At 41.3% G+C, this 26586-nt stretch overlaps 1 protein-coding gene across 1 annotated transcript in view; it reads right to left on the bottom strand.

Moving 5' to 3' along the window:
• The window catches only part of rnf180a (ring finger protein 180a), a 143310-nt gene extending 117004 nt beyond the window's left edge, over positions 1-26306 (bottom strand). The window contains exons 1-3 of the mRNA XM_073064515.1: positions 26143-26306; positions 13087-13253; positions 11336-11377 (exon numbers count right to left, since the gene is read on the bottom strand). The gene's annotated coding sequence lies outside the window, so the exon portion shown is untranslated. The remainder of the gene's footprint in view (positions 1-11335; positions 11378-13086; positions 13254-26142) is intronic.
• Between the last annotated feature and the right edge of the window lie 280 nt (positions 26307-26586).

Genomic DNA, 26586 nt, shown 5'->3' with positions numbered 1-26586 from the left:
GATGGCGATTGTGGTTGTAAACTTCCCATTTTTCCAGCTCAAGTGAAGTCAAAAAGGCTAACAAGACAGTGGTTATTTATGAAGTACAGCAGTGTTCTGCACTGTGGGCCTCATGAACATGCTCAAGCTCACAGGAAAAAGTACACACATTCTCTTACACACCAGGGGCCAAGAGAAGGTCGTGAGTAGCTACACTGTTTCAGGATTGGAAGTGGCTGGCTTAGATGGCGAAAACTATTGCGAACTACCTAATATTTGTACACAGGAAAGTCTGCCTGTCCATGGAGGGAACATTCCATGATAGAGGATCTCCAAGGAGGTCTCACCTGAAGCGTGCCCATTTGCCAAAGATTGATTCAGAAATTTAGGATGAATGTGCCTAAAGCATTGGAGCCATTGCAAGTGACTCACAGTATTAATTATGGACCTTATGCAGTCAGAGCAATGTTGGGTTAGACTGTGAATGGACACTGAAAGGAGAGTTTGTGCTTAGCCTGAGCTGCGAGTTAACAGGATCTCAGTTTTGAACTTGGATGAGCTTTGCCAGTGGCAGTTCCATGCAGACTTTCCTGAATGCAGTCAGGTGAACCACCTGGTTTTCACCACAAGTTCTTAGAGCTGGTTACAAATTCTACAAAACTGGTTGAAGACTACCATCAGATTAGTTTACCTTTGAGAATGATAAATAACAGGAAGATTGTATAACAGTGTGCTCTAAATCCATGGAAGAGGTTTGAGAAGAATTTGTCATTTCACACTAACTACACTGCTTTCTTGAAGGATGTCATCTCCAAAGGTTATGCTGAAAGAGTGCCAGCAGAGGATCTGGAATGTAGTGGTGGGAAAGTTTGGTACATTCCACATCATGGTATTTATCACTGCATAAACGGGAAACGTCATGTTATGTTTGACTGTGGAGCGACTTTTCAGGGAATATTACTTAATGCTCAGCTTTTAGAGGGACCAGTCTTACTAGCTCATCGATTGGAGTCATAACCAGATTCAGAAAATAACCAGTGGTGAACCAGCTAAATATGGTTGACTTTAGAATGGTGGTACATCTCTTTGATGCAACTTCATCACCGAGCTGTGCCAACTTCACTTTTAAGAATTGCACAAAAGACAATGAAGAGCAGTTCAGTTGTGAGACACTGGATAAGGTTTTGCAATGCTTCTATGTTGATAACTGACTAGTGTCAGTGTCCTTTGAGGAAGGAGTAGTGTCTCTCTATCATGACCTTGTATCCATTTGTCCTAAAGGCATCTTTCGACTCATAAAGTGGATACGCAACAGACATAGTGTGCTATCTGTGATATCAGAAGAGCAAAGAGCGAAAGACATGGAAGATTTGGATGTGGATCAAGATATATCTTCAGTGGAGAGAGTACAGGGTGTCCAAAGGTGCACCCTGTTCTGATACTTTCAAGTTTAAGATCATGTTCCACGATAGACCGCTTGCCAGAAGGGGGATCCTCTACACAGTTAGTTCCATCTTGAGTCCAGTGGTGTCATCTGCTAAGAAGATCCTACAAGATCTATGTAAGTGAGAGCTTGCCTGAGAAGACACTATACCAACATTAGCTGTCCATGAGTTGAACAAGCCGGCTGGAAGAACACTGTCATTTGGAAGACTTCAAGATTGTTAGGCATTTGAAGCCCCTGCATTTTGCAGAAGATACTGCTGCTCAGTTACACTACTTTACAGATGCACGAGAAGATGGCTGTGGAGCAGTGACATACCTATGTTGCACAACAGGGACTCTCAGATGCACAGTGCTTTTATCATGGGGATCTCTGTGGTAACTCTGTTGAAGTCGGTTTGCTTCTCTCATATGGAGCTCACCACTGCTGCAATGGTGAGCTGTATGGACACACTGCGGAGGAAGGAGTTGCACATGCAGCTTCAGGACAGTTTTTTGGACCAGTAGTACTTCTGTTCTGAAGTATATCAAAATTGAAACTCCCAGGTTCCAAACTTTTGTTGCAAATAGTGTTTCATAAATTCTTAAGGTCACACAGGCATCTCAAGCAATCCAGCAGATGTGGCCTCTAGAGGGTTGAAGGTAAAGAATGAAACATGAGTGTCAAGGCCTCAGTATCTTCTTCAACCTGAAAAGGAATGGCCTGTGAATCCTGATTGTTCTGGAGAACTGCTAGATGATCCAGAAGTCAAAAGAAATGTTACAATGAAGGCTATTAAGATTGACGAAGAGGTGGGACATCCTGGGCATAACAACATGTTATCCAGGTTGTGTCAAAAACACTAGATTCCCTGCATGTACAGCTGTAAGAAGAATCCTGTCTAAATGTGTTGGTCTGTTGACCATTGCACACAGCTCCAGGATTCCAACACATGGCAGATCTACCTCTGGACAGGGTCGCCCCAGATGAACCTCCATTTATACATGGACTACTTTGGACCTTTTGAGGTGAAGAATAGAAGTACAGTGAAGAGGTATACTGTCATACTTACCAGTCTGGCTACACAAGCTGTTCATATTGAAGTGGCATCTTCTTTAGACACAGATTGCTTTGTAAATGCACTTTGACACTTTACAGCAAAACGACGACAGGTTTATGAACTGCTCTCCGATAGTGTGTCAAACATTGTTGGAGCTGAGCATAAGGTGTGAGGACCCATTGAGAAGTAGAATCATTCACAGATTACTGATGTCCTCCTTCAGAAGAGAATTAAGTGAAATGTAATCCTCCCCCCGCCCCCCCAGCTTGTTCACAAAATGGAGAGTCATGGGAGAGATTGATCAGATCTGTGCAATGGTCCTTAATTCCACTACGAAGGTACAGGAACTTGATGCAGAGGCCATTAACAATGGTTGTTCAGTTACTAAGGTATCCTCCAACCCCAATGATTTGGAAGCACTATCACCCAACCATCTGCTGCTTCAGAAGACCTCACCATTCTTACCACCAGGAGAGTTCCAAAAGGAAGATATTTATGCTCATTATAGACAGAAGCAAGTCCAATACTTATCAAACCTGTTTTGGAAATGATGGGACAAGAAGTATTTAACACAACTACAACAGCGCCAGAAATGGTCAGGTATAAAACACAATTTCCTCCCAGGACACAGTGTGCTTAATGTTGATGAATAAGTGCCTCGAAAATTATGGATCATGGGAAGAGTAATTCAAGTCTTTCCAGATGGAAGAGGATTTGTGCAGCAAGTGTACATCAAGACCAAGACCAGCTGTCTGGATAGGCATATAACCAAGATCTGTCTTCTTCAGGGGGCAGAGGTCTGAGCTACAGCTCTAGAAGTTTCATGATTTAAACTTGACAGAGAATGGTGGTAGTTTTAAATAGGAGAAGGGCAAATTACGAAGGCATTAGGCAAGAACTAAGAAGCGTTAATTGAGAACACCTTTTTTCTGGGAAGTCCACATCAGACAGGTGGAGGGTGTTTAAAGATCAATTGCACAGAGTACAAGAAAGGTATGTTCCTGGTAGAAGGAAGGACGGGGATGGAAAGATAAGTGAACCTTGGCTATCCAGAGTGGTGATGAATTTAGTCAAGAAGAAAATGGAAAAGAATGTAAAGCTTTGGAAGCTAGGATTAAACAAAGCACATGGGGAGTATAAAGAAGCCAGGAAAGGACTAAAGAAGGGAATTAGGAAAGCCAGAAAGGTACATGAAAAGTCAATAGACAATAGACAATAGATGCAGAAGTAGACCATTTGGCCCTTCGAGCCTGCACCGCCATTTTGAGATCATGGCTGATCATCTACTATCAATACCCGGTTCCTGCCTTGTCCCCATATCCCTTGATTCCCCTATCCATAAGATACCTATCTAGCTTCTTCTTGAAAGCATCCAGAGAATTGGCCTCCACTACCTTCCGAGGCAGTGCATTCAAGACCCCCACAACTCTCTGGGAGAAGAAGTTTTTCCTTAACTCTGTCCTAAATGACCTACCCCTTATTCTCAAACCATGCCCTCTGGTACTGGACTCTCCCAGCATCTGGAACATATTTCCTGCCTCTATCTTGTCCAATCCCTTAATAATCTTATATGTTTCAATCAGATCCCCTCTCAATCTCCTTAATTCCAGCGTGTACAAGCCCAGTCTCTCTAACCTCTCTGCGTAAGACAGTCCAGACATCCCAGGAATTAACCTCGTGAATCTACGCTGCACTTCCTCTACAGCCAGGATGTCCTTCCTTAACCCTGGAGACCAAAACTGTACACAATACTCCAGGTGTGGTCTCACCAGGGCTCTGTACGAATGCAAGAGGATTTCCTTGCTCTTGTACTCAATTCCCTTTGTAATAAAGGCCAACATTCCATTAGCCTTCTTCACTGCCTGCTGCACTTGCTCATTCACCTTCAGTGACTGATGAATAAGGACTCCTAGATCTCTTTGTATTTCTCCCTTACCTAACTCTACACTGTTCAGATAATAATCTGCCTTCCTGTTCTTACTCCCAAAGTGGATAACCTCACACTTATTCACATTAAACGCCATCTGCCAAGTATCTGCCCACTCACCCAGCCTATCCAAGTCACCCTGAATTCTCCTAACATCCTCATCACATGTCACACTGCCACCCAGCTTAGTATCATCAGCAAATTTGCTGATGTTGTTCTCAATGCCTTCATCTAAATCGCTGACGTAAATTGTAAACAGCTGTGGTCCCAATACCGAGCCCTGTGGCACCCCACTAGTCACCACCTGCCATTCCGAGAAACATCCATTCACCGCTACCCTTTGCTTTCTATCTGCCAACCAGTTTTCTATCCATGTCAATGTCTTCCCCCCGATGCCCCAAACTTTGATTTTACCCACCAATCTCCTATGTGGGACCTTATCAAATGCCTTCTGAAAATCGAGGTACACTACATCCACTGGATCTCCCCCGTCTAACTTCCTGGTTACATCCTCGAAAAACTCCAACAGATTAGTCAAGCATGATTTACCCTTGGTGAATCCATGCTGGCTCGGCCCAATCCTATCACTGCTATCTAGATATGCCACTAATTCATCCTTAATAATGGACTCTAGCATCTTCCCAACCACCGATGTCAGGCTGACAGGTCGATAGTTCTCTGTTTTCTCCCTCCCTCCTTTCTTAAAAAGTGGGATAACATTAGCCATTCTCCAATCCTCAGGAACTGATCCTGAATCTAAGGAACATTGAAAATGATTACCAATGCATCTGCAATTTCCAGAGCCACCTCCTTTAGTACCCTAGGATGCAGACCATCTGGACCTGGGGATTTGTCAGCCTTCAGTCCCATCAGTCTACTCATCACCGTTTCCTTCCTAATGTCAATCTGTTTCATTTCCTCTGTTACCCTATGTCCTTGGCCCATCCATACATCTGGGAGATTGCTTGTGTCTTCCTTAGTGAAAACAGATCTAAAGTACTCATTAAATTCTTCTGCCATTTCTCTGTTTCCCATAACAATTTCACCCAATTCATTCTTCAAGGGCCCAACATTGTTCTTAACTATCTTCTTTCTCTTCACATACCTAAAAAAGCTTTTGCTATCTTCCTTTATATTCCTGGCTAGCTTGCGTTCGTACCTCATTTTTTCTCCCCGTATTGCCTTTTTAGTAAAGTTCTGTTGTTCCTTAAAAACTTCCCAATCATCTGTCCTCCCACTCACCTTAGCTCTGTCATACTTCCTTTTTTTTAATGCTATGCAATCTCTGACTTCCTTTGTCAACCACTGTGGCCCCTTTCCCCCCTTTGAATCCTTCCTTCTCCGGGGGATGAACTGATTTTGCACCTTGTGCATTATTCCCAAGAATACCTGCCATTGCTGTTCCACTGTCTTTTCTGCTAGGATATCCATCCAGTCAACTTTGGCCAGCTCCTCCCTCATGGCTCCATAGTTTCCCCTGTTCAACTGCAATACTGACACCTCCGAGCTGCCCTTATCCTTCTCAAATTGCAGATAAAAACTTACCATATTATGACCACTACCTCCTAATGGCTCCTTTACTGCAAGATCGCTTATCAAATCCTGTTCATTACATAACACTAAATCCAGAATAGTCTTATCCCTGGTCAGCTCTCGTACAAGCTGTTCCAAGAATGCATCCCGTAGGCACTCTACAAACTCCCTATCCTGGGGTCCAGCACCAACCTGATTCTCCCAGTTCACTTGCATGTTGAAATCCCCCATAACTACTGTGACATTACCTTTGCCACATGCCAATGTTAACTCCCTATTCAACTTGCACCCAATATCCATGCTACAGTTTGGTGGCCTGTACACAACACCCATTTGGGCCCTTTTGCCCTTACTGTTCCTCAGTTGTATCCACACAGACTCTACTTCTCCTGACCCTATGTCCCCCCTTGCAAAGGACTGAATCTCATTCCTCACCAACAGGGCCACCCCACCCCCTCTGCCCACATTTCTGTCCCTACGATAGCACGTATACCCTTGTACATTCATTTCCCAGGTCTGATCTCCCTGCAGCCATGTCTCTGTTATCCCAACAACATCATAGTTACCCATTCGCACCTGAGCTTCAAGCTCATCCGCCTTATTTCTAATACTTCGTGCATTCAGATATAGAATTTTTAGCCCATTTCTCCTCTCTCTGTTTGAATCGCTGCCTATTGTGCTTAACCCAGCTTCCCGAACTCCCATCGGGCTATACGCCCCTAGAATTTTGTTGTCCTTCCTAAATTTACTTATTCTTTCAACACATTTAACTCCATGTTCCGTCAGACCATCCCTCTGTACATGTGTCCTCCTCATCACTTGTTCCGCCTCACCCTTCTCTACTACACACTTAATGTTCCGGAACTGTGTAGTCCCCACCTGTCCTTTATTCTTCCTCTCGCTATGCTCTCTCACATTCTGGATCCCCGCCCCCTGCAAATTTAGTTTAAACCCCCCCAAGAAGCACTAGCAAACTTCCCTGCAAGAATGTTAGTACTGCTCCAGTTCAGGTGTAAACCATCCCTTCGGAACAGATCCCACCTTCCCTGGAACAAAGCCCAATTATCTACAAACCTGAAGCCCTCCCTCCTGCACCATCCTCTCAGCCACGTATTAATCTGTATAATCTTTCTGTTCCTTGCCTCACTCGCACGTGGCACAGGTAGCAATCCTGAGATTGTTACCCTGGAGGTCCTGCTCTTCAGCTTTGCACCTAACTCCCTACGCAGGACCCCCTCACTCATCCTACCCACGTCATTGGCAAGTAGGATTAAGGTGAATCCCAAGGCATTCTACATACATCTAGAGTAAGAGGATAACTAGGGAGAGGGCAAACCACTCAAATATAAGGGCGGACACATTTACTTGAATGCAGAGAATGTGAGTGAGGTACTTCATGGGTATTTGGTTCAGTATTTTCCAAGGACAAGGATATGGAGGACCAGGAGATTTGTGCTGTGTGTATACATACATTAGGGCATTTAGTGTCAAGGAGGAGGAAGTGTTGGGCTTCCTAATGAGTATTAAGATGTATGTCCCCAGGGCCTAATGGGATTTACCCCAGGTTATTGAAGGAGGCAAGAGGTGAGATTTCTGGGCCCCTGACCTGTATCTTTGTGTCCTCTCTAGTCACAGACGTGGTCCCAGAGGACAGGCAGGTGGCTAATGTTGTACCTCTATTTAAGAAGGGAACAAGGGAAAATCCTGTGAACTATAGACGATAAGTCTCATGTCAGTTGTACGGAAACCGCTGGGGAAAATTCTTAGGGATAGGATAGATGAGCAATTGGAAGCTCATGACCTAATCAGGGAGAGCCAACGTGGCAAATCATGCCTTACCAACTTGATAGAGTTTTTAGACAAGGTGGTAAGAGAGGTTGATGAGGGTAGGACAGTGGATGTTGTCTACATGGATTTCAGTAAGGAATCTGACGAAGTTCCTCATGGGAGGCTAATCCAGACGATTAAGATGCATGGGATCCGCAGGGAATTAACCGTTTGGATTCAGAACTGGCTTGCGCATATAATAGAGGGAAGCGGTTGAAGTGACATATTCAAGCTGGAGGTCTGCAATTAATGGATTTCCACAGGGATCTACACTGGGACCTCTGCTGTTTGTGATGTGTATAAATGACCTGGAAGAAATTGGCGATGGGTGGGTTCGTAAATTTGTGGATGATACCAAGATTGGTGGAATTGTGGATACTGTGGAAGACTGGAAAGAACACAATGTGATATAGATGAGTTGCAGATATGGGCCGAGAAAAAGCAGACAGAGCTGAACCCAGATAAATGTGAGGCGTTGCACCTCGGTAGGGCAAATGCAAGTAGTACACTGATAAGGATAAGGTCCTTAATGGTGTTGCTGAGCAGAGAGATCTTGGGCTCCAAGTTCAAAGCTCCTTGGAAGTAGCTACAGAGGTCAATAAGGTGGTTAAGAAGGCTTGTGAAATTCTTGCTTTTATTAGTCGAGGCATTGAATTCAAAAGTCTGGAGGTTATGTTACAACTTTATAAAACTCTGGTTGGCCACATCTGGAGTATTGCATACAGTTCTGGTCACCCCACTATAGGAAGGATGTTGAGGTTTTGGAGAGGGTGCAGAAGAGGTTTACCAGGATGCTGCCTAGTTTAGAGGGCATGTGCTATCACGAAAAAATTGGATGTTTTCTCTGGAGTGGAGGCTGAGGGAAGATCTGAAAGAGGTTTTCAAGATTATGAGAGGTATAGATAGAGTGGACAGAGAATATCTATTTCCCATTGTTGAAATGTCTAATACCAGAGGGCATATATCGGAGGTGAGAGGGGTAGACTCAAGCAGGATGTGAGGGGTAAGTTTTACTCAGGGAGTCGTGGATGCCTGGAATGCACTGCCTGTTATGGTGGTAGAGGCAAATACATTACAGGCTTTTAAAAGACGTTGGATAGGCACATGGATGTAAGGAAGATGGAGGGATATGGATGTAGTGTGGGTAGGAGGGATTGGTGTTTGGCTGTTTTTGATTTGCTTTTTAGCTGATTCAGCACAACACTGTGGAGCAAATGATCTGCTCCTGTGCTGCATTCTTCATACTAGGAATAAACCTGATGAACCTGCATGCTAACTTTTTATGTTTTATTTATGAGAATATCCAGATTTCTCTGAAAACAGCATTATAAGTCCTCTTTATACTTAAACACCTCTATTCTTCCCATCAAACCTGACATCCTCACGTTTGCCCTCATTATGTTCCAGTTGCCAGATTTTTGATCACTCAATTAACCTTTGCATATCTTCATGTAAACTCTTTGCAGCCTCCTCATTACTTAATTCCTGACTTCGTATTTCAGAAAACACATTGTGCCTTCATCAAAAATTCAAGGTAATTATGAAGAAAAGGTCCTCAGGCTGAGATTCTGAATTGGAGAAAAGCCAATTTTAATGGTATCAGAAGCCTAAAGGCACACACTCAGCAATTCAGGAACAGTTTCTTCTCCTTGCACATCCGATTTATTATTTTATCATTGTTTTCATTCCTTCTATATTATGTATTGCATTGAACTGCTGCTGCTAAGTTAACAAATTTCACAACATATGCCGTTGATAATAAACCTGATTCTGATTCTACAGCAGTGAAGTCATGGACACTATACCGATTACAGAGGAGGAGGTCTTTGCTGTCTTGAGGCAAATTAGGATGGATAAATCCCCAGGGCCTGAAATATGTACCCTTGGACCTTGAGCAGAAATTGCAGGGGCCATGGCAGAGATGTATAAAACACACAAAATTCTGCAGATGCTGGAAATCCAAAGCAACAAACACAAAATGCTGGAGGAAGTCAGCAGGTCAGGCTGCATCCAAGGAAATGAAGAGGGGAGAGGAAGGGAATTTTTGTAATATACTTTTTAGACATATTTAAAACTTCCTTAGCCATGTATAAGGTTTCAGAAGATTATAGGATAGCTACTGTTGTTCTATTGTTTAATAAAGGTTCTAAGAATAAGCCAGAAATTTACTGGGTAAGGTATTGTACTCTAAGGGACCAGGTATATACTGTAAGTATTTGGATAGGCAGGGACCGATTAGAGATAGTCAAAATGCTTTTGTGCACGGTAGGTCGTGTCTAACCAATCTTATAGTTTTTTGAGGAAGTTACCAGGAAAGTTGATGAAGGCAAGGCAGTGAATGTTGTCTACATGGATGTTAGCAAGAAGTTTACCAAGTTCCTGCATGGGAGGTTGGTGAAGAAGGTTCAGTTGCTTGGCATTTGTAAGGTAGTAAATTAGATTTGACATAAGCTTCGCAGGAGAAGCCACAGATTAATAGTACATGGTTGCTTCTCTGACTGGATCCATAATTCCTTGAAAGTGATGTCACACAGAGATGATCATAGAGAAAGTTTTTGGCACATAGGCCTTCATAAATCAATGTATTGAGTACAGGAGAAGGGATGTTCTGTTGAAATAGAACAAGATATTAGAGAGACCCAATTTGGAGCATTGTGTGCTGTTTTAAGTCACCTACCAATAGGAAAGATGTAAATAAGATTGAAAGAGTGCAGAGAAAATTTACAAGGACATTGCCAGGTGTTGCAGACCTGATTTATAAGGAAAGGTTGAATAGGTTAGGGTATATTCTTTAAAATGTAGAAAATTGAGGGGAGGTTTGATAGAGGTACAAAAAATATGAAGGGTATATATAGGGTAAGCTTTTTACACTGAAGTTGGATAAGACTAGAACTAAAGGTCATGGGTTAAGGGTGAAAGGTGAGAAGTTTAAGGTAAACAGGAGGGGGAACTTCTTCATTCAGAGGGTGGTGAAAATGAGGAACGAGCTGCCAGCATAAGTGGTGGATGCGAATTCACTTTCAACATTTAAGAGAAATTTGGATAGGTACATGGATAGGAGGGCTATGGAGGGCGATGGTCCTGGCACAGGTTGCTAGGACCAGGCAGATTAATGGCTCAGCACAGGCTAGATGGGCCAAAGAGCCTGTTGCTGTGTTGTAGACTCTATGAAAAGTCAATATAGATTATAAATAGTTGAGGTCCCAGCACTGATCCCAGTAGCATGATACTATCTAGATATTCATCATTGTTTTGTGTCCTGACGTACGACATAAGTAATCATGGTCTCATGATCATGATTGTTCTTGGCAAATTTTTCTGCAGAAGTAGTTTGCCATTGCCTTCTTCTGGGTAGTACTTTTACAAGAAGGGGTATTATCAAACTCTTCAGAGGTTGTCTGCCTGGTGTCAGTGGGCACATAACCAGGTCTTGTGATATGCACCAGCTGCTCATACCACCAACCACCATCTGTTCCCATGGCTTCACATGACCCTGGTTGCTGAAGGGTTACCTGTAAGCTAGTGCAGGGAAGGACCAATCTTCTTTTCATGCTTATATATCATTACCAAAGCTCTAATCTCTTACCTTGTGCAGTAACTTTTCATTTGGCACCTTAGTGAATACGCCCTGAAAAATGAAATACACAACTTCTTCAGGTTCACCTTTATCCACATTGTTCATTACATCCTCTAATAACTCTACTCAATTTTCCAAACACAATTTCTCTAATGTAAAACCATGTCAACAATGCTTGATTACATTATGATATGCTAAATGTTCTATTACTACCTCCTTGATAGTAGACTTATTCTATTATGCTTGCCAGAATTAAATTTATATAAAAGCAAAATAACCTTAATGTACTTAGTTAGTTGTAAGCCAGTTGTGAACAATGAGCAACTTATTTCTTAAGAGTCTGAATATTTCAACAATTACTTTCTTCAAGTTATTCCACTATCTGAATGCAGTCAGAGCACAGGATAATCCACAAACTGAGAAATATGTCCACAGATATATAGCACTAATTAAGCCTAATGATAAGGCAATTTAGGGGGACCATATAATCTTGTTAATCAATCATTACAGTTCATTATTATTCATAGATTTCCAGCTTTACCATGAACTTTTTACAGGGCAAATGGTACAAATCATTTGCCAGCACCACAAATGTCAATTATAAAAGCATAAATTATTAACATATTAAGAGCATAGACAACTGTGAACAGTGTATAAATGCCTTGTATTTAGCAATTATATAAAACATGTCAACTCAGATAATTAGGGAATTTCAGCAATTGAATTTAACCTTTCTGAGGCCTGATAACAGGGTTTTTAGGGATTGAAACCTATTGATTTCAGAGAGAGTTTAAACAAATGTTGCTTTTATTTTGTATGTAACACAGGGAACACTCTTTAACTGCAAAGTGCCTGCTATAAGCAATATACAGGGGAAATGCTAAAAATTATTAACTAATGGATCAGAAATTGTGGCCTAATGCTGTTAAAGTTCACAATAACTTTTCAATAGGATTCTGCAGGTTCAAAAACTATAAAGCATAACGCCATCAGCAGAGCAGCTGGGTCTTGTGTGAAAACAAAGTAACTGTAACTCCTTAAGCCATCAGGCCAACGGAATCATTAATGTACAGCAGAGTGAATGTAGGAAAATATTACAAATGCTTAGGGCAAAATGCAGGTCTTGTGAAGACAGAAACAGAATTAATATGTGTGTGTTTTTTTTAAAATCAGAGCTGGAAGAAGGAAGAAAGATTAGAGAGAAACAAGCTTTAAGATACAGAAAATGTGGAAACAGGCGAAAGGAGCAACAATGAAGTTCTGCAATAAGGCAGTTCGTGAGATAGATTAAATATGAAATGGAATGATGTTGCAAGGTGAAAGAGGATGCCAAAAGGCCAAAACAAGCATCATTGGAGAAGGGTGTGAATAGGAGCAGCTGAATTATTTTCTGAAATTTATAAATTCACTAGTTGGTGTCTGGAAGCCTACGATTTGCTCAAACGACTGCTGATCAAGATTATGTTGAACTTCACTGGAACAGTGCAGGAAAGCAGGAACAAAGAATTAAAGTGACAGGCAACTTCAGATACAAAAAAATACAAATACATTATTGTCACCAAACAATTAATACTAGAGGGTACAATCATCACAGTGATATTTGTTTCTGTGCTTCACGCTCCCTGATTATTATGTGATTTGAATAGAGATCATTTGCAATTAATCAATCTGCAGTTGGTCTCCCAGTTGTAGAAGAGATTATATCATGAATAGCAAATAAAGTATAATAAACGAGAAGTACAAGTAAATCATCAGCTTACCTGACAATTTCATTTGGAGATCTGGATGGTGAGAAGTGTGTAGGTAAAATGGCATTTTCCATCATTGCATTGGAAGGTTGACTGGTTTTGTTAGAAGAGCAGTCCTTTCTAAAACTGGAAGCTGAGGAGAGAGGGACAGATGTTCTGTGGTGGCATCATTGGAGGTACTGGAAATGACAAAATCCTATGTTAACTGTACATCTTCAATTTAAAGAAGTTGTTACCTACTGTTCATGTAAACAATAGCAAGCATTTTTTCCATCATTATGCCTAATCTTACTGAATAGACCCTGCTGTTTGGAATCAGCATCCTGTTCTGCACCCAGGGGGACAATTTTAATAACCAAAAGCTACTTGGAATTCAGTGACCTTGGCATTAATAAGGCCTTTAATGCCACAATGCCACAATAAGGCCTTTAATGCCTCCCTTAAAAAGTCCCTGAAAAGTTTGCCAGTTGGCCAAGTACGAGCTATAGCTTTATCGATTGTCAAAGCTACCATTTTTGTTCAAATATTTAGGGACATTTCAAAACCATTATAACATGATGCCATTTAAAACTTATCAAAATGTTTAACAATAAAAATGTATTCCAACACAAATAATTTAAGAACTTGTCTTCCCCTTTATTATCTACTTTTCAAAGCCTCAGTTAACAAACTTATTATTAGGAATAATGAATAAATCTGCCAGATGGCATTCATCCAATATTTCATTAGTGGAAAAAGAACGAACACTGAAATTAACTAGTGTGTATGCTTCTACCATCCTCATACAAAGTAGACAGCCAATAGTATCTTATACAGACTCTTAATTTAAGTTTCCAAGGCTGCTTAGACTAACTTAAGTAAATATGTGTGAGAATACTTGATCTATAAACAATTGGTAATACAAGACAGGAAGAGGCCTTCTGTTTGTAAAACTTAAGAGGAAAAAAGTAATGAGTGGGAAATGCAGCTGAGTACAATTTAGAATCTGCTTTTGCATTGTGAAAAATATGCTAAATGGTTACAATGGCTGCATTTCTCTGACATGAGGGGGAGTCTAGAACGAGAGGATACAGCCTCTGAATAGAAGGCTGTCCGTTGAGAACAGGGATGAGGAGGAATTTTTTTAACCGAAGGGTGATGAATCTGTGGAATTCATTGCCTGAGTTTGTTGTGGAGGCCAAGTCATTGGGTATACTTAAAGCAAAGGTTGATAGATTCTTGAATAGTAAGAGCATTAGAGGTTACATGGAGAAGACAGGAGAATGAAATTGAGAAGTAAATTAGATCAGCCATGATCAAATGGCAGAGCAGACTCAATGGGCTGAATGGCCTGATTCTACTTCAATGTCTTCTGGTCTTGTGCTCATCAAAGACACACAAACAATAATGATTTGTAAGAAATGCAACAAGTTTATTTAACATAATGGTACTTTTTCTCATGCAAAAATAATGTTGCAAATGATTCATTGCAATTAAATCTTACATGTTCGTTTTGTTTAACAATTGCTAGAAGAATTTGCAACCTAAGCTAACATACTGCATGTCCACAGAGATTTGGCTGGTTTTTCAATAATGTAAAGAGGGACTGCTCCCGGTGACATCCTATCTGTCTGCTCCGACAGACACAAAAGGCCCCGCAACATTCAATATGTGTAAAAAAAAATGATAACAGTGCCCTGACCAATATTTATTCCTCAACCAACACAACTAAAATAATAACAATTCACTCATCGTATTAGAATAAGTAAAAGGGTCGGCACAACACTGTGAGCCAAAAGGCCTGAACTGTGCTGTACTGTTCTCTCTCATTATTTACATTTCCTCCCACTGCAAACACTTTAACCGTAGATGGAGCCAGGGAAAATGTTTCCCCAACTACCCACCAGCAACTTACAGGGCACCTGCTTTCTGAGCACTCAATCAATAGGATGTAATTATGTAATAACCAAAGAAACTTACAGAAGTACAGCTGAAACTCAGTCTATATGGATGCCTCCAAGGCAACTTTGCCCTACAGTGGAAAACAAAGATAAAAATCTTTCACAAACAAGAGAAAATCTGCAGATGCTGGAAATCCAAGCAGCGCACACAAAATGCTGGAGAAACTCAGCAGGCCAGGCAGCATCTATGGAAAAAAGTACAGTCGACGTTTCTGGCCGAAACCCTACAGCAGGTCTGCAGAAAACATCGACTGTACTTTTTTCCATAGATGCTTCCTGGCCTGCTGAGTTTCTCCAGCATTCTGTGTGTGTAACAATCTTTTAACCCACTTGTATTCTGACTCCCAGCAGGCACTCAGCCCTATCTTTGTCTCGTCCCCAACAAGGTTTCTAATTTATATACCCGTCAATATGGGTGACCACCTTCGATCTATCCCGACGTGAGAGTCCTAACAGTGACATGGTCAAGGATTTCAGCTCCTGTATTTTTTCACAGTGATTGCTGTCACATTATTGTGGAATAAATCTCATCTTCAATAAAATAAAGTACTTTTGGTTTATAAAGCACTGTTTACAGTTTACCTTTGCCTGTTCAAAGGTTTGCTTCAATACTTATGTGTGACATTGTAACATTACTATCACACAGCTCCTCAGCTGTAGTAGCAGTTTTTTTTCTCCAATATTGAGTACTTGACACTCATCTTCTTAAATAACAGCAAAATTACTCCTGCAATTATTTCAGTTCAAAATTATATAAGAAGGCACATTATATATAAATATTATACAAATTATTTTGTGATATATTTCCATAGGACCATAAGATATAGCAGAGTTAGGCCATTTGATCCATTGAATCTGCTCTGGCATTTCATCACAGCTAATCCATTTTCCTCTCAACTGCAATCTCCCGCCATCTCCCCATGTCCCTTCATGTCCTGACGAATCGAGAATCAACCAACCTCTGCCTTAAATACACCCAGTGACTTGGTCTCCACAGCCGTCTGGCTAAAGAAATACCTCTTCATCTCCATTGAACATCCCTCTAATCTGAGGCTATGTCCTCTGGTGTTAGACTCCGCTACCATAGGAAGCATTCTCTCTAAATCTACTCTATCGAGGCCTTTCAACATTTGATAGGTTTCAATGAGATCCCCCTCGTTCTTCTGAGTTCCAGTGAGTACTGGCTCAAAGCCATCAAATGCTCCTCCTACGAAAAGCCTTTCAATCCCGGAATAATTTTCGTGAACCTCCTTGAATCCTCTCCAATATAAGCACACCCTTTCTTAGGAAAGGAGCCCCAAACTGCCCACAAATCTCCAAATAAGGCCTCACCAGTGCTTTACACAGCCTTAACTTTATATCCTTGCAATTATATTCTAATCTTCTCGAAATGAATGCTAACATTGCATTTGCCTTCCTCACCACTAACTCAGCCTGCAAATTAATCCTTAGGGAATCCTGCACAAGGATTCCCAAGTACCTTTGCATCTCAGATTTATGAATTTTCTCTTCATTTAGAATATTTTTTTACCAACCACCAGAGTGCATGACCATACACTTCCCTACACTCTATTCCATCTGCCACTTGTTTGCCCATTCTCCTAGTCTAAGTCTTTCTGCAGACTCTCTCCATCCTGAACAGTATCTGTCCCTCAACCCTTCTTTGTATCCTCCACAAACTTGGCCACAAAGCCGTCAATTCCGTCATCCAAATCACTGATATAATGCAAAAAGAACTGGTCTCAACGCAGACCCCTGTGTAACACCACTAGTCACTGGCAGCCAGCCAGAAAAAAGGCTCCATTTATTCCCATTCTTTGCCTCCTGCCAATAAGCAAATGCTCTATCCATGCTAGTATCTTTCCTATAATATCAGGGCTTTTAACTTATTAAGCATCCACATGCGAAGCACCTTATCAAATGCCTTCTAAATATCCAAGTACACAACATCCACTCATTCTCCTTTGTGCATCCTACTTGTTATTCCTTTAAAGAATTTCAACAGATATGTCAGGCAAGATTTCCCTTCAAGGAAACTATGCTGAATACAGCCTATTTTATTTTGTGTCTCCGAGTACCCCAAAACCTTAACAAGCAACTCCAACATCCTCCTAATTATTGAGGTCAGATTAACTGGACTATGATTTCCTTTCTTCTGCCTCTCTCCTTTCTTGAAAAGTGACATTTGCAATTTTCCAGTTTCTGAAACCATGCCAGAATTCATTGATTTTTGAAAGATCATTATTAATGCCTACACAATCTCTTCTGCCACCTCCTTCAGAATGCTGGGGTGTAGACCATCTGATCCAGTGACTTATCTACCTTCAGATCTTTCAGTTTCTCAAGCACCTTCTCCCTAGTAGTGGCAACTTCACTCACTTCTGAACCTTCGGCATAATTCTCCACCCAAACAATATTCTCAGAGCAGTATAATCGCCTGTTGTGAGATGAAGAATTGTTAAGTTCTACATCTATTTGGTGAGTGGCTCTCTCAGATTTTACATGAAATTCCTGGAGAAATGTAATTATTTTAGCATAGAAGTAATAATCTAAATGTTAGTTAGGAATAAAAATACAATGTCACCAAGGGCAACCTGGCGCATGTTCTAACCAGCTAGAAAAGAAAATATCATTGATCCACATTTCCTGGTACTAGAACTGACTGACCTTCATTGTCATTCTACCTTAAAATTGACAGTAACATCAGGGTTGCTAAGACATGTAGTTTAAATTGCAACAAAATCTGTTTCTGTCAATGAGTCAGAATCATTCTGCAGCTTTTGCCACCGCGACAAGGAAGTCAGATAAATTGGTGAACTAATAATGTTGCCACACTGTGAAATACTAAGATTGTTGCATGGGACCTAAGCTTTAAACTCATGTATTAAACCATAGTTACTGCTTGCTTCTGTTATTGGCAGAATATACATAGACCATGAGATCACAGATGCAAATAAACCCATTCAAATTCATATTGGCTCTGCCTTTCTAATGGTGAGCTATGAATGTACATATGAATAATCCAACCAAGCAAAGAAAATTCTGCTATTAATAAATACCTTAAATAATGTCATAAAATGGATTAACTACCTTTTGCCATTTCCTTGATCTCATTATTTCACAGTTTCTCCCTCCTGCACCCTCTTAAGTTTAAAATTTTATTTCAAATCTTTAGCTATTTTATACCACGATCAAATTAATGATCCTTTGGTTCATTTGTTAGTATTAAGTAACTATACATTTACTTCACATATGCAAAATTATTCCTAATATGCAAAATTCCTTGTGATCATTAATGGAGAATGTGTGGAGCAGGTTAAGACCTACAAGTATCTGGGAGTACAGTTAGACGAGAAGCTAGACTGGACTGCCAACACAGATGCCTTGTGCAGGAAGGCACAGAGTCGACTGTACTTCCTAAGAAGGTTGGCGTCATTCAATGTCTGTAGTGAGATGCTGAAGATGTTCTATAGGTCAGTTGTGGAGAGCGCCCTCTTCTTTGTGGTGGCGTGTTGGGGAGGAAGCATTAAGAAGAGGGACGCCTCACGTCTTAATAAGCTGGTAAGGAAGGCGGGCTCTGTCGTAGGCAAAGTACTGGAGAGTTTAACATCGGTAGCTGAGCGAAGGGCGCTGAGTAGGCTACGGTCAATTATGGAAAACTCTGAACATCCTCTACATAGCACCATCCAGAGACAGAGAAGCAGTTTCAGCGACAGGTTACTATCGATGCAATGCTCCTCTGACAGGATGAAGAGGTCAATACTCCCCAATGCCATTAGGCTTTACAATTCTACCGCCAGGACTTAAGAACTTTTTAAAAGCTATTATTAATGCTTTTTGAGATAGTGATTTAGATGCATATCATATTTTTTTACTGAGTTAAGTATTGTATGTAATTAGTTTTGCTACAACAAGTGTATGGGACATTGGAAAAAAAGTTGAATTTCCCCATGGGGATGAATAAAGTATCTATCTATCTATCTAATTATTAGGTATAGGAACAGAGCACCAACTAAACTGCTGCTTGTGCTCAGTGCCACAAACTGCTCACATAATACCTCTGAAACCTCCTGGGTTCCTTGGCTGCACAAGTCTAAGAAACCAGGGAGTCTGATTGTGAGGACTCGTCCTGGATGCTGAGGCAGGTGAAATGTGGGGGGGATTAGCAGTGCTCAGGCAGGCTTGCAGTTGGACCATGAAGAGGGGGCACAGGCTAAGAAATGGGTAAAGGAACTGCAGCAACGAGCCAGTCCAAATATAGGGATTGCATTAGCTGGGAACAAGGCTGACCTTGCAAATAAAAGAGCAGTGGAATTTCAGGTTGCACAAGCATATGCAGAAGACAACAGCTTGCTGTTCATAGAGACACCAGCAAAGACAGCAATGAATGTGAATGAAATATTTATGGCCATAGCCAAAACACTGCTGATAAATGAACCTGGAATGCAGGTGGAACGTCAGGACAAGTCCCCACAATGAAACCCCCTGGTTCCCTTGACTTACACAGCCAAGGGGGTTTCATTGTGGGAGCTCGTCCCTGATCACTATGTATCCGCCTGGGGAACTCGTAATAAATGAAATACTTCTCCTGTAACACTTTGGCCATAGTGGACACACTCTGATCCTTGGTAGGGAAAGCTTATGCATATCTGGTGTCGTGATCTGTCATGACTAAGACATTCACCATGTTGCTGGCATTTGGCTCTATTGACAGGAAATCCATGCACACTAGGTCAAGTGGCCCCACACTCTGCGAGTGGGACTCCTGGTGGTCTATGCCTCTGGCTTGGTCGAATCATGGTCCCGCTGATGCACCATCAATAACTCACTCTGAGACATAAGAAGCGAGATATCGGCTTTTACTGACTGGAAGAATGAACAACACTACATCCTGGAGAATGAGGCCGGGCTCAGGCCTCAATCGCCTTTATACAGGGGTCTGTGGGAGGAGCCACAGGAGCAGTCAGCAGGGGTCTGTGGGAGGAGCCACAGGAGCAGTCCAGACAGGTATATGTAGTTCACCACACCCGCTCTGGGTCGAATCCTACAACCTCTTCTCTCCTATATCTTCCCTCTTCATCTCCTCTCAAACAAAAGCCCCAAGCCCAACCTTAGTGTCCCTCACCAGGGAAATCTCCTCTTAACTTGACCATCCTAACTGGATGGCATACATTTCTCCTTATCTCTTATCTTCAACAATAACCCAAACAAACATGAAAACAAAACAGACTGCTCTTACAGAACTGCTAAATGAAATACATATGGCATAACAGTAAAAATATGAACCAGAGCATTACACCTCATAATGTTTTAAAGTTTTGAGCCTGGTCAGAGTTAATGTATATGATTTTTCAGAAATATCAAACACTCTTATGATCTTCTAAACTTCAGATAGCCTCATATTCTCAAATGGGCCTGATTTTCAAATAATTTAGTTGCACAGAGTTGTTAAAAGAGGGTGGATGCAGCAGGGGCTGGGCGAACTTAGAAATTTAGGAAGCAGACGGCCAAACAACCCAAGAAAAGAAACAGGAATCTAAAGTGCTAGCGTTCTGAACATTGCTAGCCCTTCCAAATGAAGCAGCACCAGGTTACTCTATAATGTACCTCATTGCCTAATGAAGACTGATGAATGTCATTTGATAGACATTATCAACATGGACTTTAGTAAGACACTTGACAAGATCCTGCATATTAAGCTGGTCCAGAAGGTTGAGCCGCATAGCATTCAAGGTCAGCTGGTTAATTAAATCTAAAATTGGTTTGGTGACAGGAAGTAAAAGGTAATGGTGGAAGGATGCTTTTCTGATGGAAGTTTCCAAATAGAGCTATACCACTTCTGTAATTTGAAATATATTGTAATTATATTTGTAAGATTTAAGTGACTTGGAAAAGAATATAGGAGGCATTGTTATTAAGTTTACAGCTAATGCCAAAGTTGGCAATGTTAGGGATAGAGAGGAAGGCCGTCTAGGGCGACTATTGGATATAGATCAGAAGGAAAGACAGGTATAGCATTAGCTGATTGAATTTAATCATGAAAAGCACAAGGTGACTTTATGCACAGTAAATGGTAGGGCACTCGAGAATGTTAATAAATGGAGAGACATCGAGGTTCAAGTCTATAGTTCGTGGAAAGTAGCAACATAGATAGATAGATAGAGTGGTAAAGATGGCATGTTTGCATTCACAGGTTGGGGCACTAAACATAGAAGTTCAAAGTTCAACAACAACTGTGCAAAAAAAGTTGGGATATCATAGTCGTAGAGAAGTACAGCACAATAACAGGCCCTTTGGCCCATGAGTCCATGCCAAAACCATTTAATCTGCCTACTCACATCAACCTGCACCAGGACCATAGCCCTCCATACTTCTATCATCATGTACCTATCCAAGCTTCTCTTAAATGTTGAAGTCAACCTCACATACACCACTTATGTTGGCAACTCATTCCACACTCTCACAACCCTCTGAGTGAAGAAGTTTCTCATGTTCCCCTTAAACTCTTCACCTTTCACCCTTAACTGATGAGCTCTGGTTGTAGTACCAGCCAACAGTGGAAAAAGACGGTTTGCATTAACCCTATCTATACCCTTCATAATTTTGTATACCTCTATCAATCTTCTACATTCTAAGGAATACAGCCCTAACCTATTCAATCTTTCCTTATAACTCAGATCCTTTAGAGACCCAGCAAAATCCTTGTAAATTTTCTCTGTACTCATTCAACCCTGAACCACAGAACATTACAGCACAGAAACAGGCCTTTTGGCCCTTCTTGGCTGTGCCGAACCATTTTTCTGCCTAGTCCCATTGACTTGCACCTAGACCATATCCCTCCATACCCCTCTCATCCATGTACCTGTCCAAGTTTTTCTTAAGTGTTAAAAGTGAGCCCGCATTCACCACTTCAACAGGCAGCTCATTCCACACTCCCACTACTCTCTGTGTGAATAAGCTCCCCCTAATGTTCCCTTTAAACTTTTCCCTTTTCACTCTTAACCCATGTTCTCTGGTTTTTTTCTCCCCCAATCTCAGTGGAAAAAGCCTGCTTGCATTCACTCTATCTATACCCATCATAATTTTATACACCTCTATCGAATCTCCCCTCATTCTTCTACACTCCAGGGAATAAAGTCCTAACCTATTCAACCTTTCTCTGTAACTCAGTTTTTCAAGTCCTGGCAACATCCTTGTAAACCTTCTCTGCACTTTTTCAACCTTATTAATATCCTTCCTGTAATTAGGTGACCAAAACTGCACACAACACTCCAAATTCAGCCTCACCAATGTCTTATACAACCTCACCATAACATTCCATCTCTTCTACTCAATACATTGATTTATGAAGGCCAATGTGCCTAAAGCTTTCTTTATGGCCCTATGTACCTGTGATACTTTACATGAAACATAGTTGAACTGCACTTGGAGTATTGTGTGCAAAGCAAATTTAGTGTGGAAGGGATATGGTTTTGCTAGTGAGAGTGCAGAGGAGAGGTGATTCACCAGGATGTTGCTTGGATTAGAGGAATTTAATTATAAAGATTGGGTATGTTGATTTCTTTTCCCTGAAGTGAAAGAGGCTAGAGGGTGACCTGATGGAGGTATATAGCATTGTAAGAGGCATAGATGAGATAGAAGGTCAGAATTCTTCTGCGAATTCAAATTCAAGTTTAATTGTCATTCAACTATACATGACTACCCATATCCATGAATACAGCCAAATGAAATAGTGTTATGGTAGGGGTAACAAAATTGTAATGTTTAAGGGGAAAGAAAATAGTTTTAAAGGGGATTTTAGAGGAAAGCTTTATTGTTATTTTCACACAGAGAACAGGTGATATTGGAAACTTGCTGTTCAAGGGAGAAATTGAGTTAGATACCATCACTGCATTTAGACAGGCATTGAAGAAGCAAGGTTTAGATGGATATGGACCTAATGAGAGCAAGCGGGATTTCTGTATCTAGATATGATAGACCCAAGGGCTGCCTTTTTCTTTGTTGTACAACTCTGACTCTGCACTGCACTCAGAAAGAGGTGGGGCTGAAATGATAGGCTAGTAAGCAAATATCTGTAATTTTATGTTTCTCTTAAAAAGCAAATTGCAATCATTTCAGCTTAGATTGCAGAGCAACTGTGGCAGACAAAAATTGCTTTTAATAGAATTTAGGCTTTAAGTTATATGTCAAGGAGAGATTAAATTTAAAAAAAAGGAAACTTAGCCAGAGGGCCCCTTGTGGCTGCTCTGCAATTAAGTGTGATCATAACTGATTTCCTGCCTCGCTGCCACTTTCCTACACTAACACCATCTTGTTTGATTTAATTATTGATCTCTGTTTTAAATATTGTCAGTAAGTAAACTGCACAGGCCTATTGGATTTTTCCTCAGATAAACATTTTACTGTTTACCCTCTAATGCCTCTACAATGGAGCAAATTTCTAAACCGTGAGAAAATTCAAAAATTAGAAGTGCAAGGGGAATTTGTGCAAGGTTAACTTACAGGTTAAGTTAGTGGTAAGGAAGGTATATGCAATGTTTTATTATGCACTTATTTTGAGAGGACTATAATATAAAATCAAGGATGTAATGCTGAGGCTTTAAGGCATTGGTCAGACCATACTTGGTATTGTGAACAGTTTTGGGCCCCTTATCTCAGAAAGGATGTGCTTGCAATAGACAGGGTCCAGAGGAGGTACATGAGAATGATCCCAGGAATGAAAGGGTTAACATATGAGGAGTGTTTGATTGCTCTGGACCTGTACTGGCTGGTGTTTAATAGAATGAGGTGGGATCTCACTGAAATTGTCATATACTGTATTATAGTGTGAATGTTGAGAGGATGATTCTCATAGTGGGGGAGTCTACCACAGGAGTACACAACCTCAGAATAGAGGGTCGTCCATTTAGAACAGAGTTGAGGAATAATTTCTTTAGGCAGAGTGTAGTGAATCTGTGGATTTCATTGCATTCCAACTCTGGGGGCCAAGTCACTGGGTATATTTAAAGTGGAGGTTGATAGATTCTTGATTAGTCAGGGCATCAAAGATTACAGGGAGACAGCAGGAGAAGGAGTTGAGATGGATAATTAGTCAACAATGATGGAATAGTAGAGCAGACTTGATTAGCCAAATGGCCTGATTCTACTCTTATATCGTATGTTCTTATATTAAGTAGGAGCAATTTAGTACAACCCACCTCTCCCATAAGTTCTGGGAGTCTCCCGCATATTGATAGCAGCTCCCTGACACCCGCAAATTATTTACAATATCCCGGAAGTTGATTTTTTGAGAGCGAGTGAGGGAGAGGGGAGAGGGGGAATCCTGATTGGTCTCTCTTCGTGCTAAGTAGATCTATCAGCTTTCTCTGTGGGCAGGCTTTACAGTCGACCTCTCTCTTTCATTGTCCATCAGTTCAGTTTAGTGTCCTGCAGCGCCATGACAGAGTGTTCCAAAAAAAGAAAATATAAAACGTACTTCACCCCAGACTAAAGTGTACCCCTGCATAATAGGGGTCAAAATAATGACAGTGTTGCTCGCTGCACTGTTTGCAACAGTGACTTTTCTATTGCCCATGGTGGGTTAAATGACTGTAAAAGACAAGTTGAGGAGTTTAACAAGTGTCATTCATTCATTAGCATAGCTAACGTTATTTAAACTAGCTGGCTAGCTGCTAAGGAGCTACACAATTGATGTCCTACATGATGAGGCCAAACTCCCTGTAGACTTGCTTAAAGTTGTAATAGAATTTAAAAATGACTCCATGATAATATAAGTACATATTTTAATGTCACATTTTCTGCATAAGACAATATAATAAGGATACACCTTATGCTTTCATTTCTTTGAGGGACCACAACATATTAGGGAGGCTAAGCGCAGGGAAGGTTGCTCAAGTATTTCACAGTTCTTTTCAGCAGAAAACCAAAGTCTGACAGAGGAGGCCACTAGAGCTGAGGTGTACTTTACATCTTTCATCGTTGAGCAGAACCTGCCATTCCAGGTGTGTAAGCACACAGGCAGGAAAATGTTTCCTGATTCAGAAATAGAAAAACTATGCCTGCTCATCAACCAAGACAGCAGCTATTGTGAACATGGCACTGTAACCTGAATGTTCAGAGGATCTGTACAAGTTCACCCAGACAGGAAAAAAAGGCCATACAGTATTCAGAAGTCAGCTGTCTCACAAAACACTTGTGAATCTGATGTCTTGCAAAATTAACAAATTCATTGACACAGACTGCTATGAGGTTGAGACTTCAGGCAAAATGCTCGAATCTGCCAAGCAAGCCAAATCACAATACAACGAAAGTTTGCAAAGGAAATTGAAAAGCTATTTGCATTAGCATTTAGCTATTAGCATTGAGACTGCCAACAAAATACTCAACAAGGAATATATGTGTGTGTGTAAACAGTTTCAATATGTGATCAAATAAATCGTTGTGTTCTTTCACAATCAAATGTCCAGTATATATACACCTTTGGAGGACGAGGACGACAACGATGGGGGGCGGGGGTGGTGCTATCTCCATCTCCCTGAAATGAGTTTTTGCAGGGTGGGATGTCTGGATTCTACTCCTATCTCGTAATTAGGAGCAATTTAGTACATATTAGTCCATGGGTAAGTGGGGAACCATGACATCTTGCTGCGTTTGAACCACGCTATTACAATAAATATGAAATTACTTCAGAGCATCGCTCTCTAACAAAATGTAAATCATATCACGGGTTGTCAGGACAGCTGACCAAAAGTAGGTCAAGGAAATATAATTATGTTCCTCCGGAAGAAAGGACAGTAATAGAACAACAGGTGTACACTGTTCATCTTCCGTCAGGTTTTTGCCGGAGGGTATACACACACAGTGGGGCAGTGCTCTTCTCACACCCACGCTTCTCAGCAGCAGAGGTGCTTCCGAAACCCGGCCACGCACTGGGCCCCGAATCCCTGTGCTCAGAGCCGCTCCCCACACTCGGGCCCGTCCTCCTAGCAACAGTCTGCGGCCCCGAGTTCAGGCTCCACTCGTCGCCCGGCACCCGCTCTCCGAGCCCCTTCACCCATCCCTTTCCCGAGGCCCGACAGCTTTCGCCATCCGCGCCGACTCCCGTTTCCCGAACCCCGGCACTTCTCACCGTCCAGCTCCGGTTCCTGTTTCCCGAGCGCTCGCCTTCGACTCCGGCTTCCTTTCGCTGTTTTCACTCTCCTTCCCTTTCAGCTTTTCACCTCTACTTCCTTCTCCTCCACAGTTCAGAACAAGTGTCCCCGAATCTGAGCTCTCGTTCTTACCATATTTTTGGCATTTCCACCCAGTAAAATAATGTGAATTTATTATTTTTTTAAAAAACCTTTGGATTGCATTGGAACGTAGGAGGAGATTTTTTTTTAAAAAAAATCTATAGTGTGAAATCATTTCATTTCTGCTGTTTGGAGAACTGCGATTAATACAAAAGTTCTCGCATCACAAATATTTTCAGAACAAATGCTCACATACGTTTACTGCATCTCTGCTCATGCATTTAACTTCTCATCATTCTTCCTCACTAACATATGCTCATCTTTTGCTTCGAATAATTCCT

Source organism: Hemitrygon akajei, chromosome 13 (genome assembly GCF_048418815.1).
Source record: "Hemitrygon akajei chromosome 13, sHemAka1.3, whole genome shotgun sequence".
Lineage (NCBI taxonomy): Eukaryota > Metazoa > Chordata > Chondrichthyes > Myliobatiformes > Dasyatidae > Hemitrygon > Hemitrygon akajei.
Note: the sequence above shows the minus strand (reverse complement) of the source record. Positions and strands in the feature narration are given on the sequence as shown.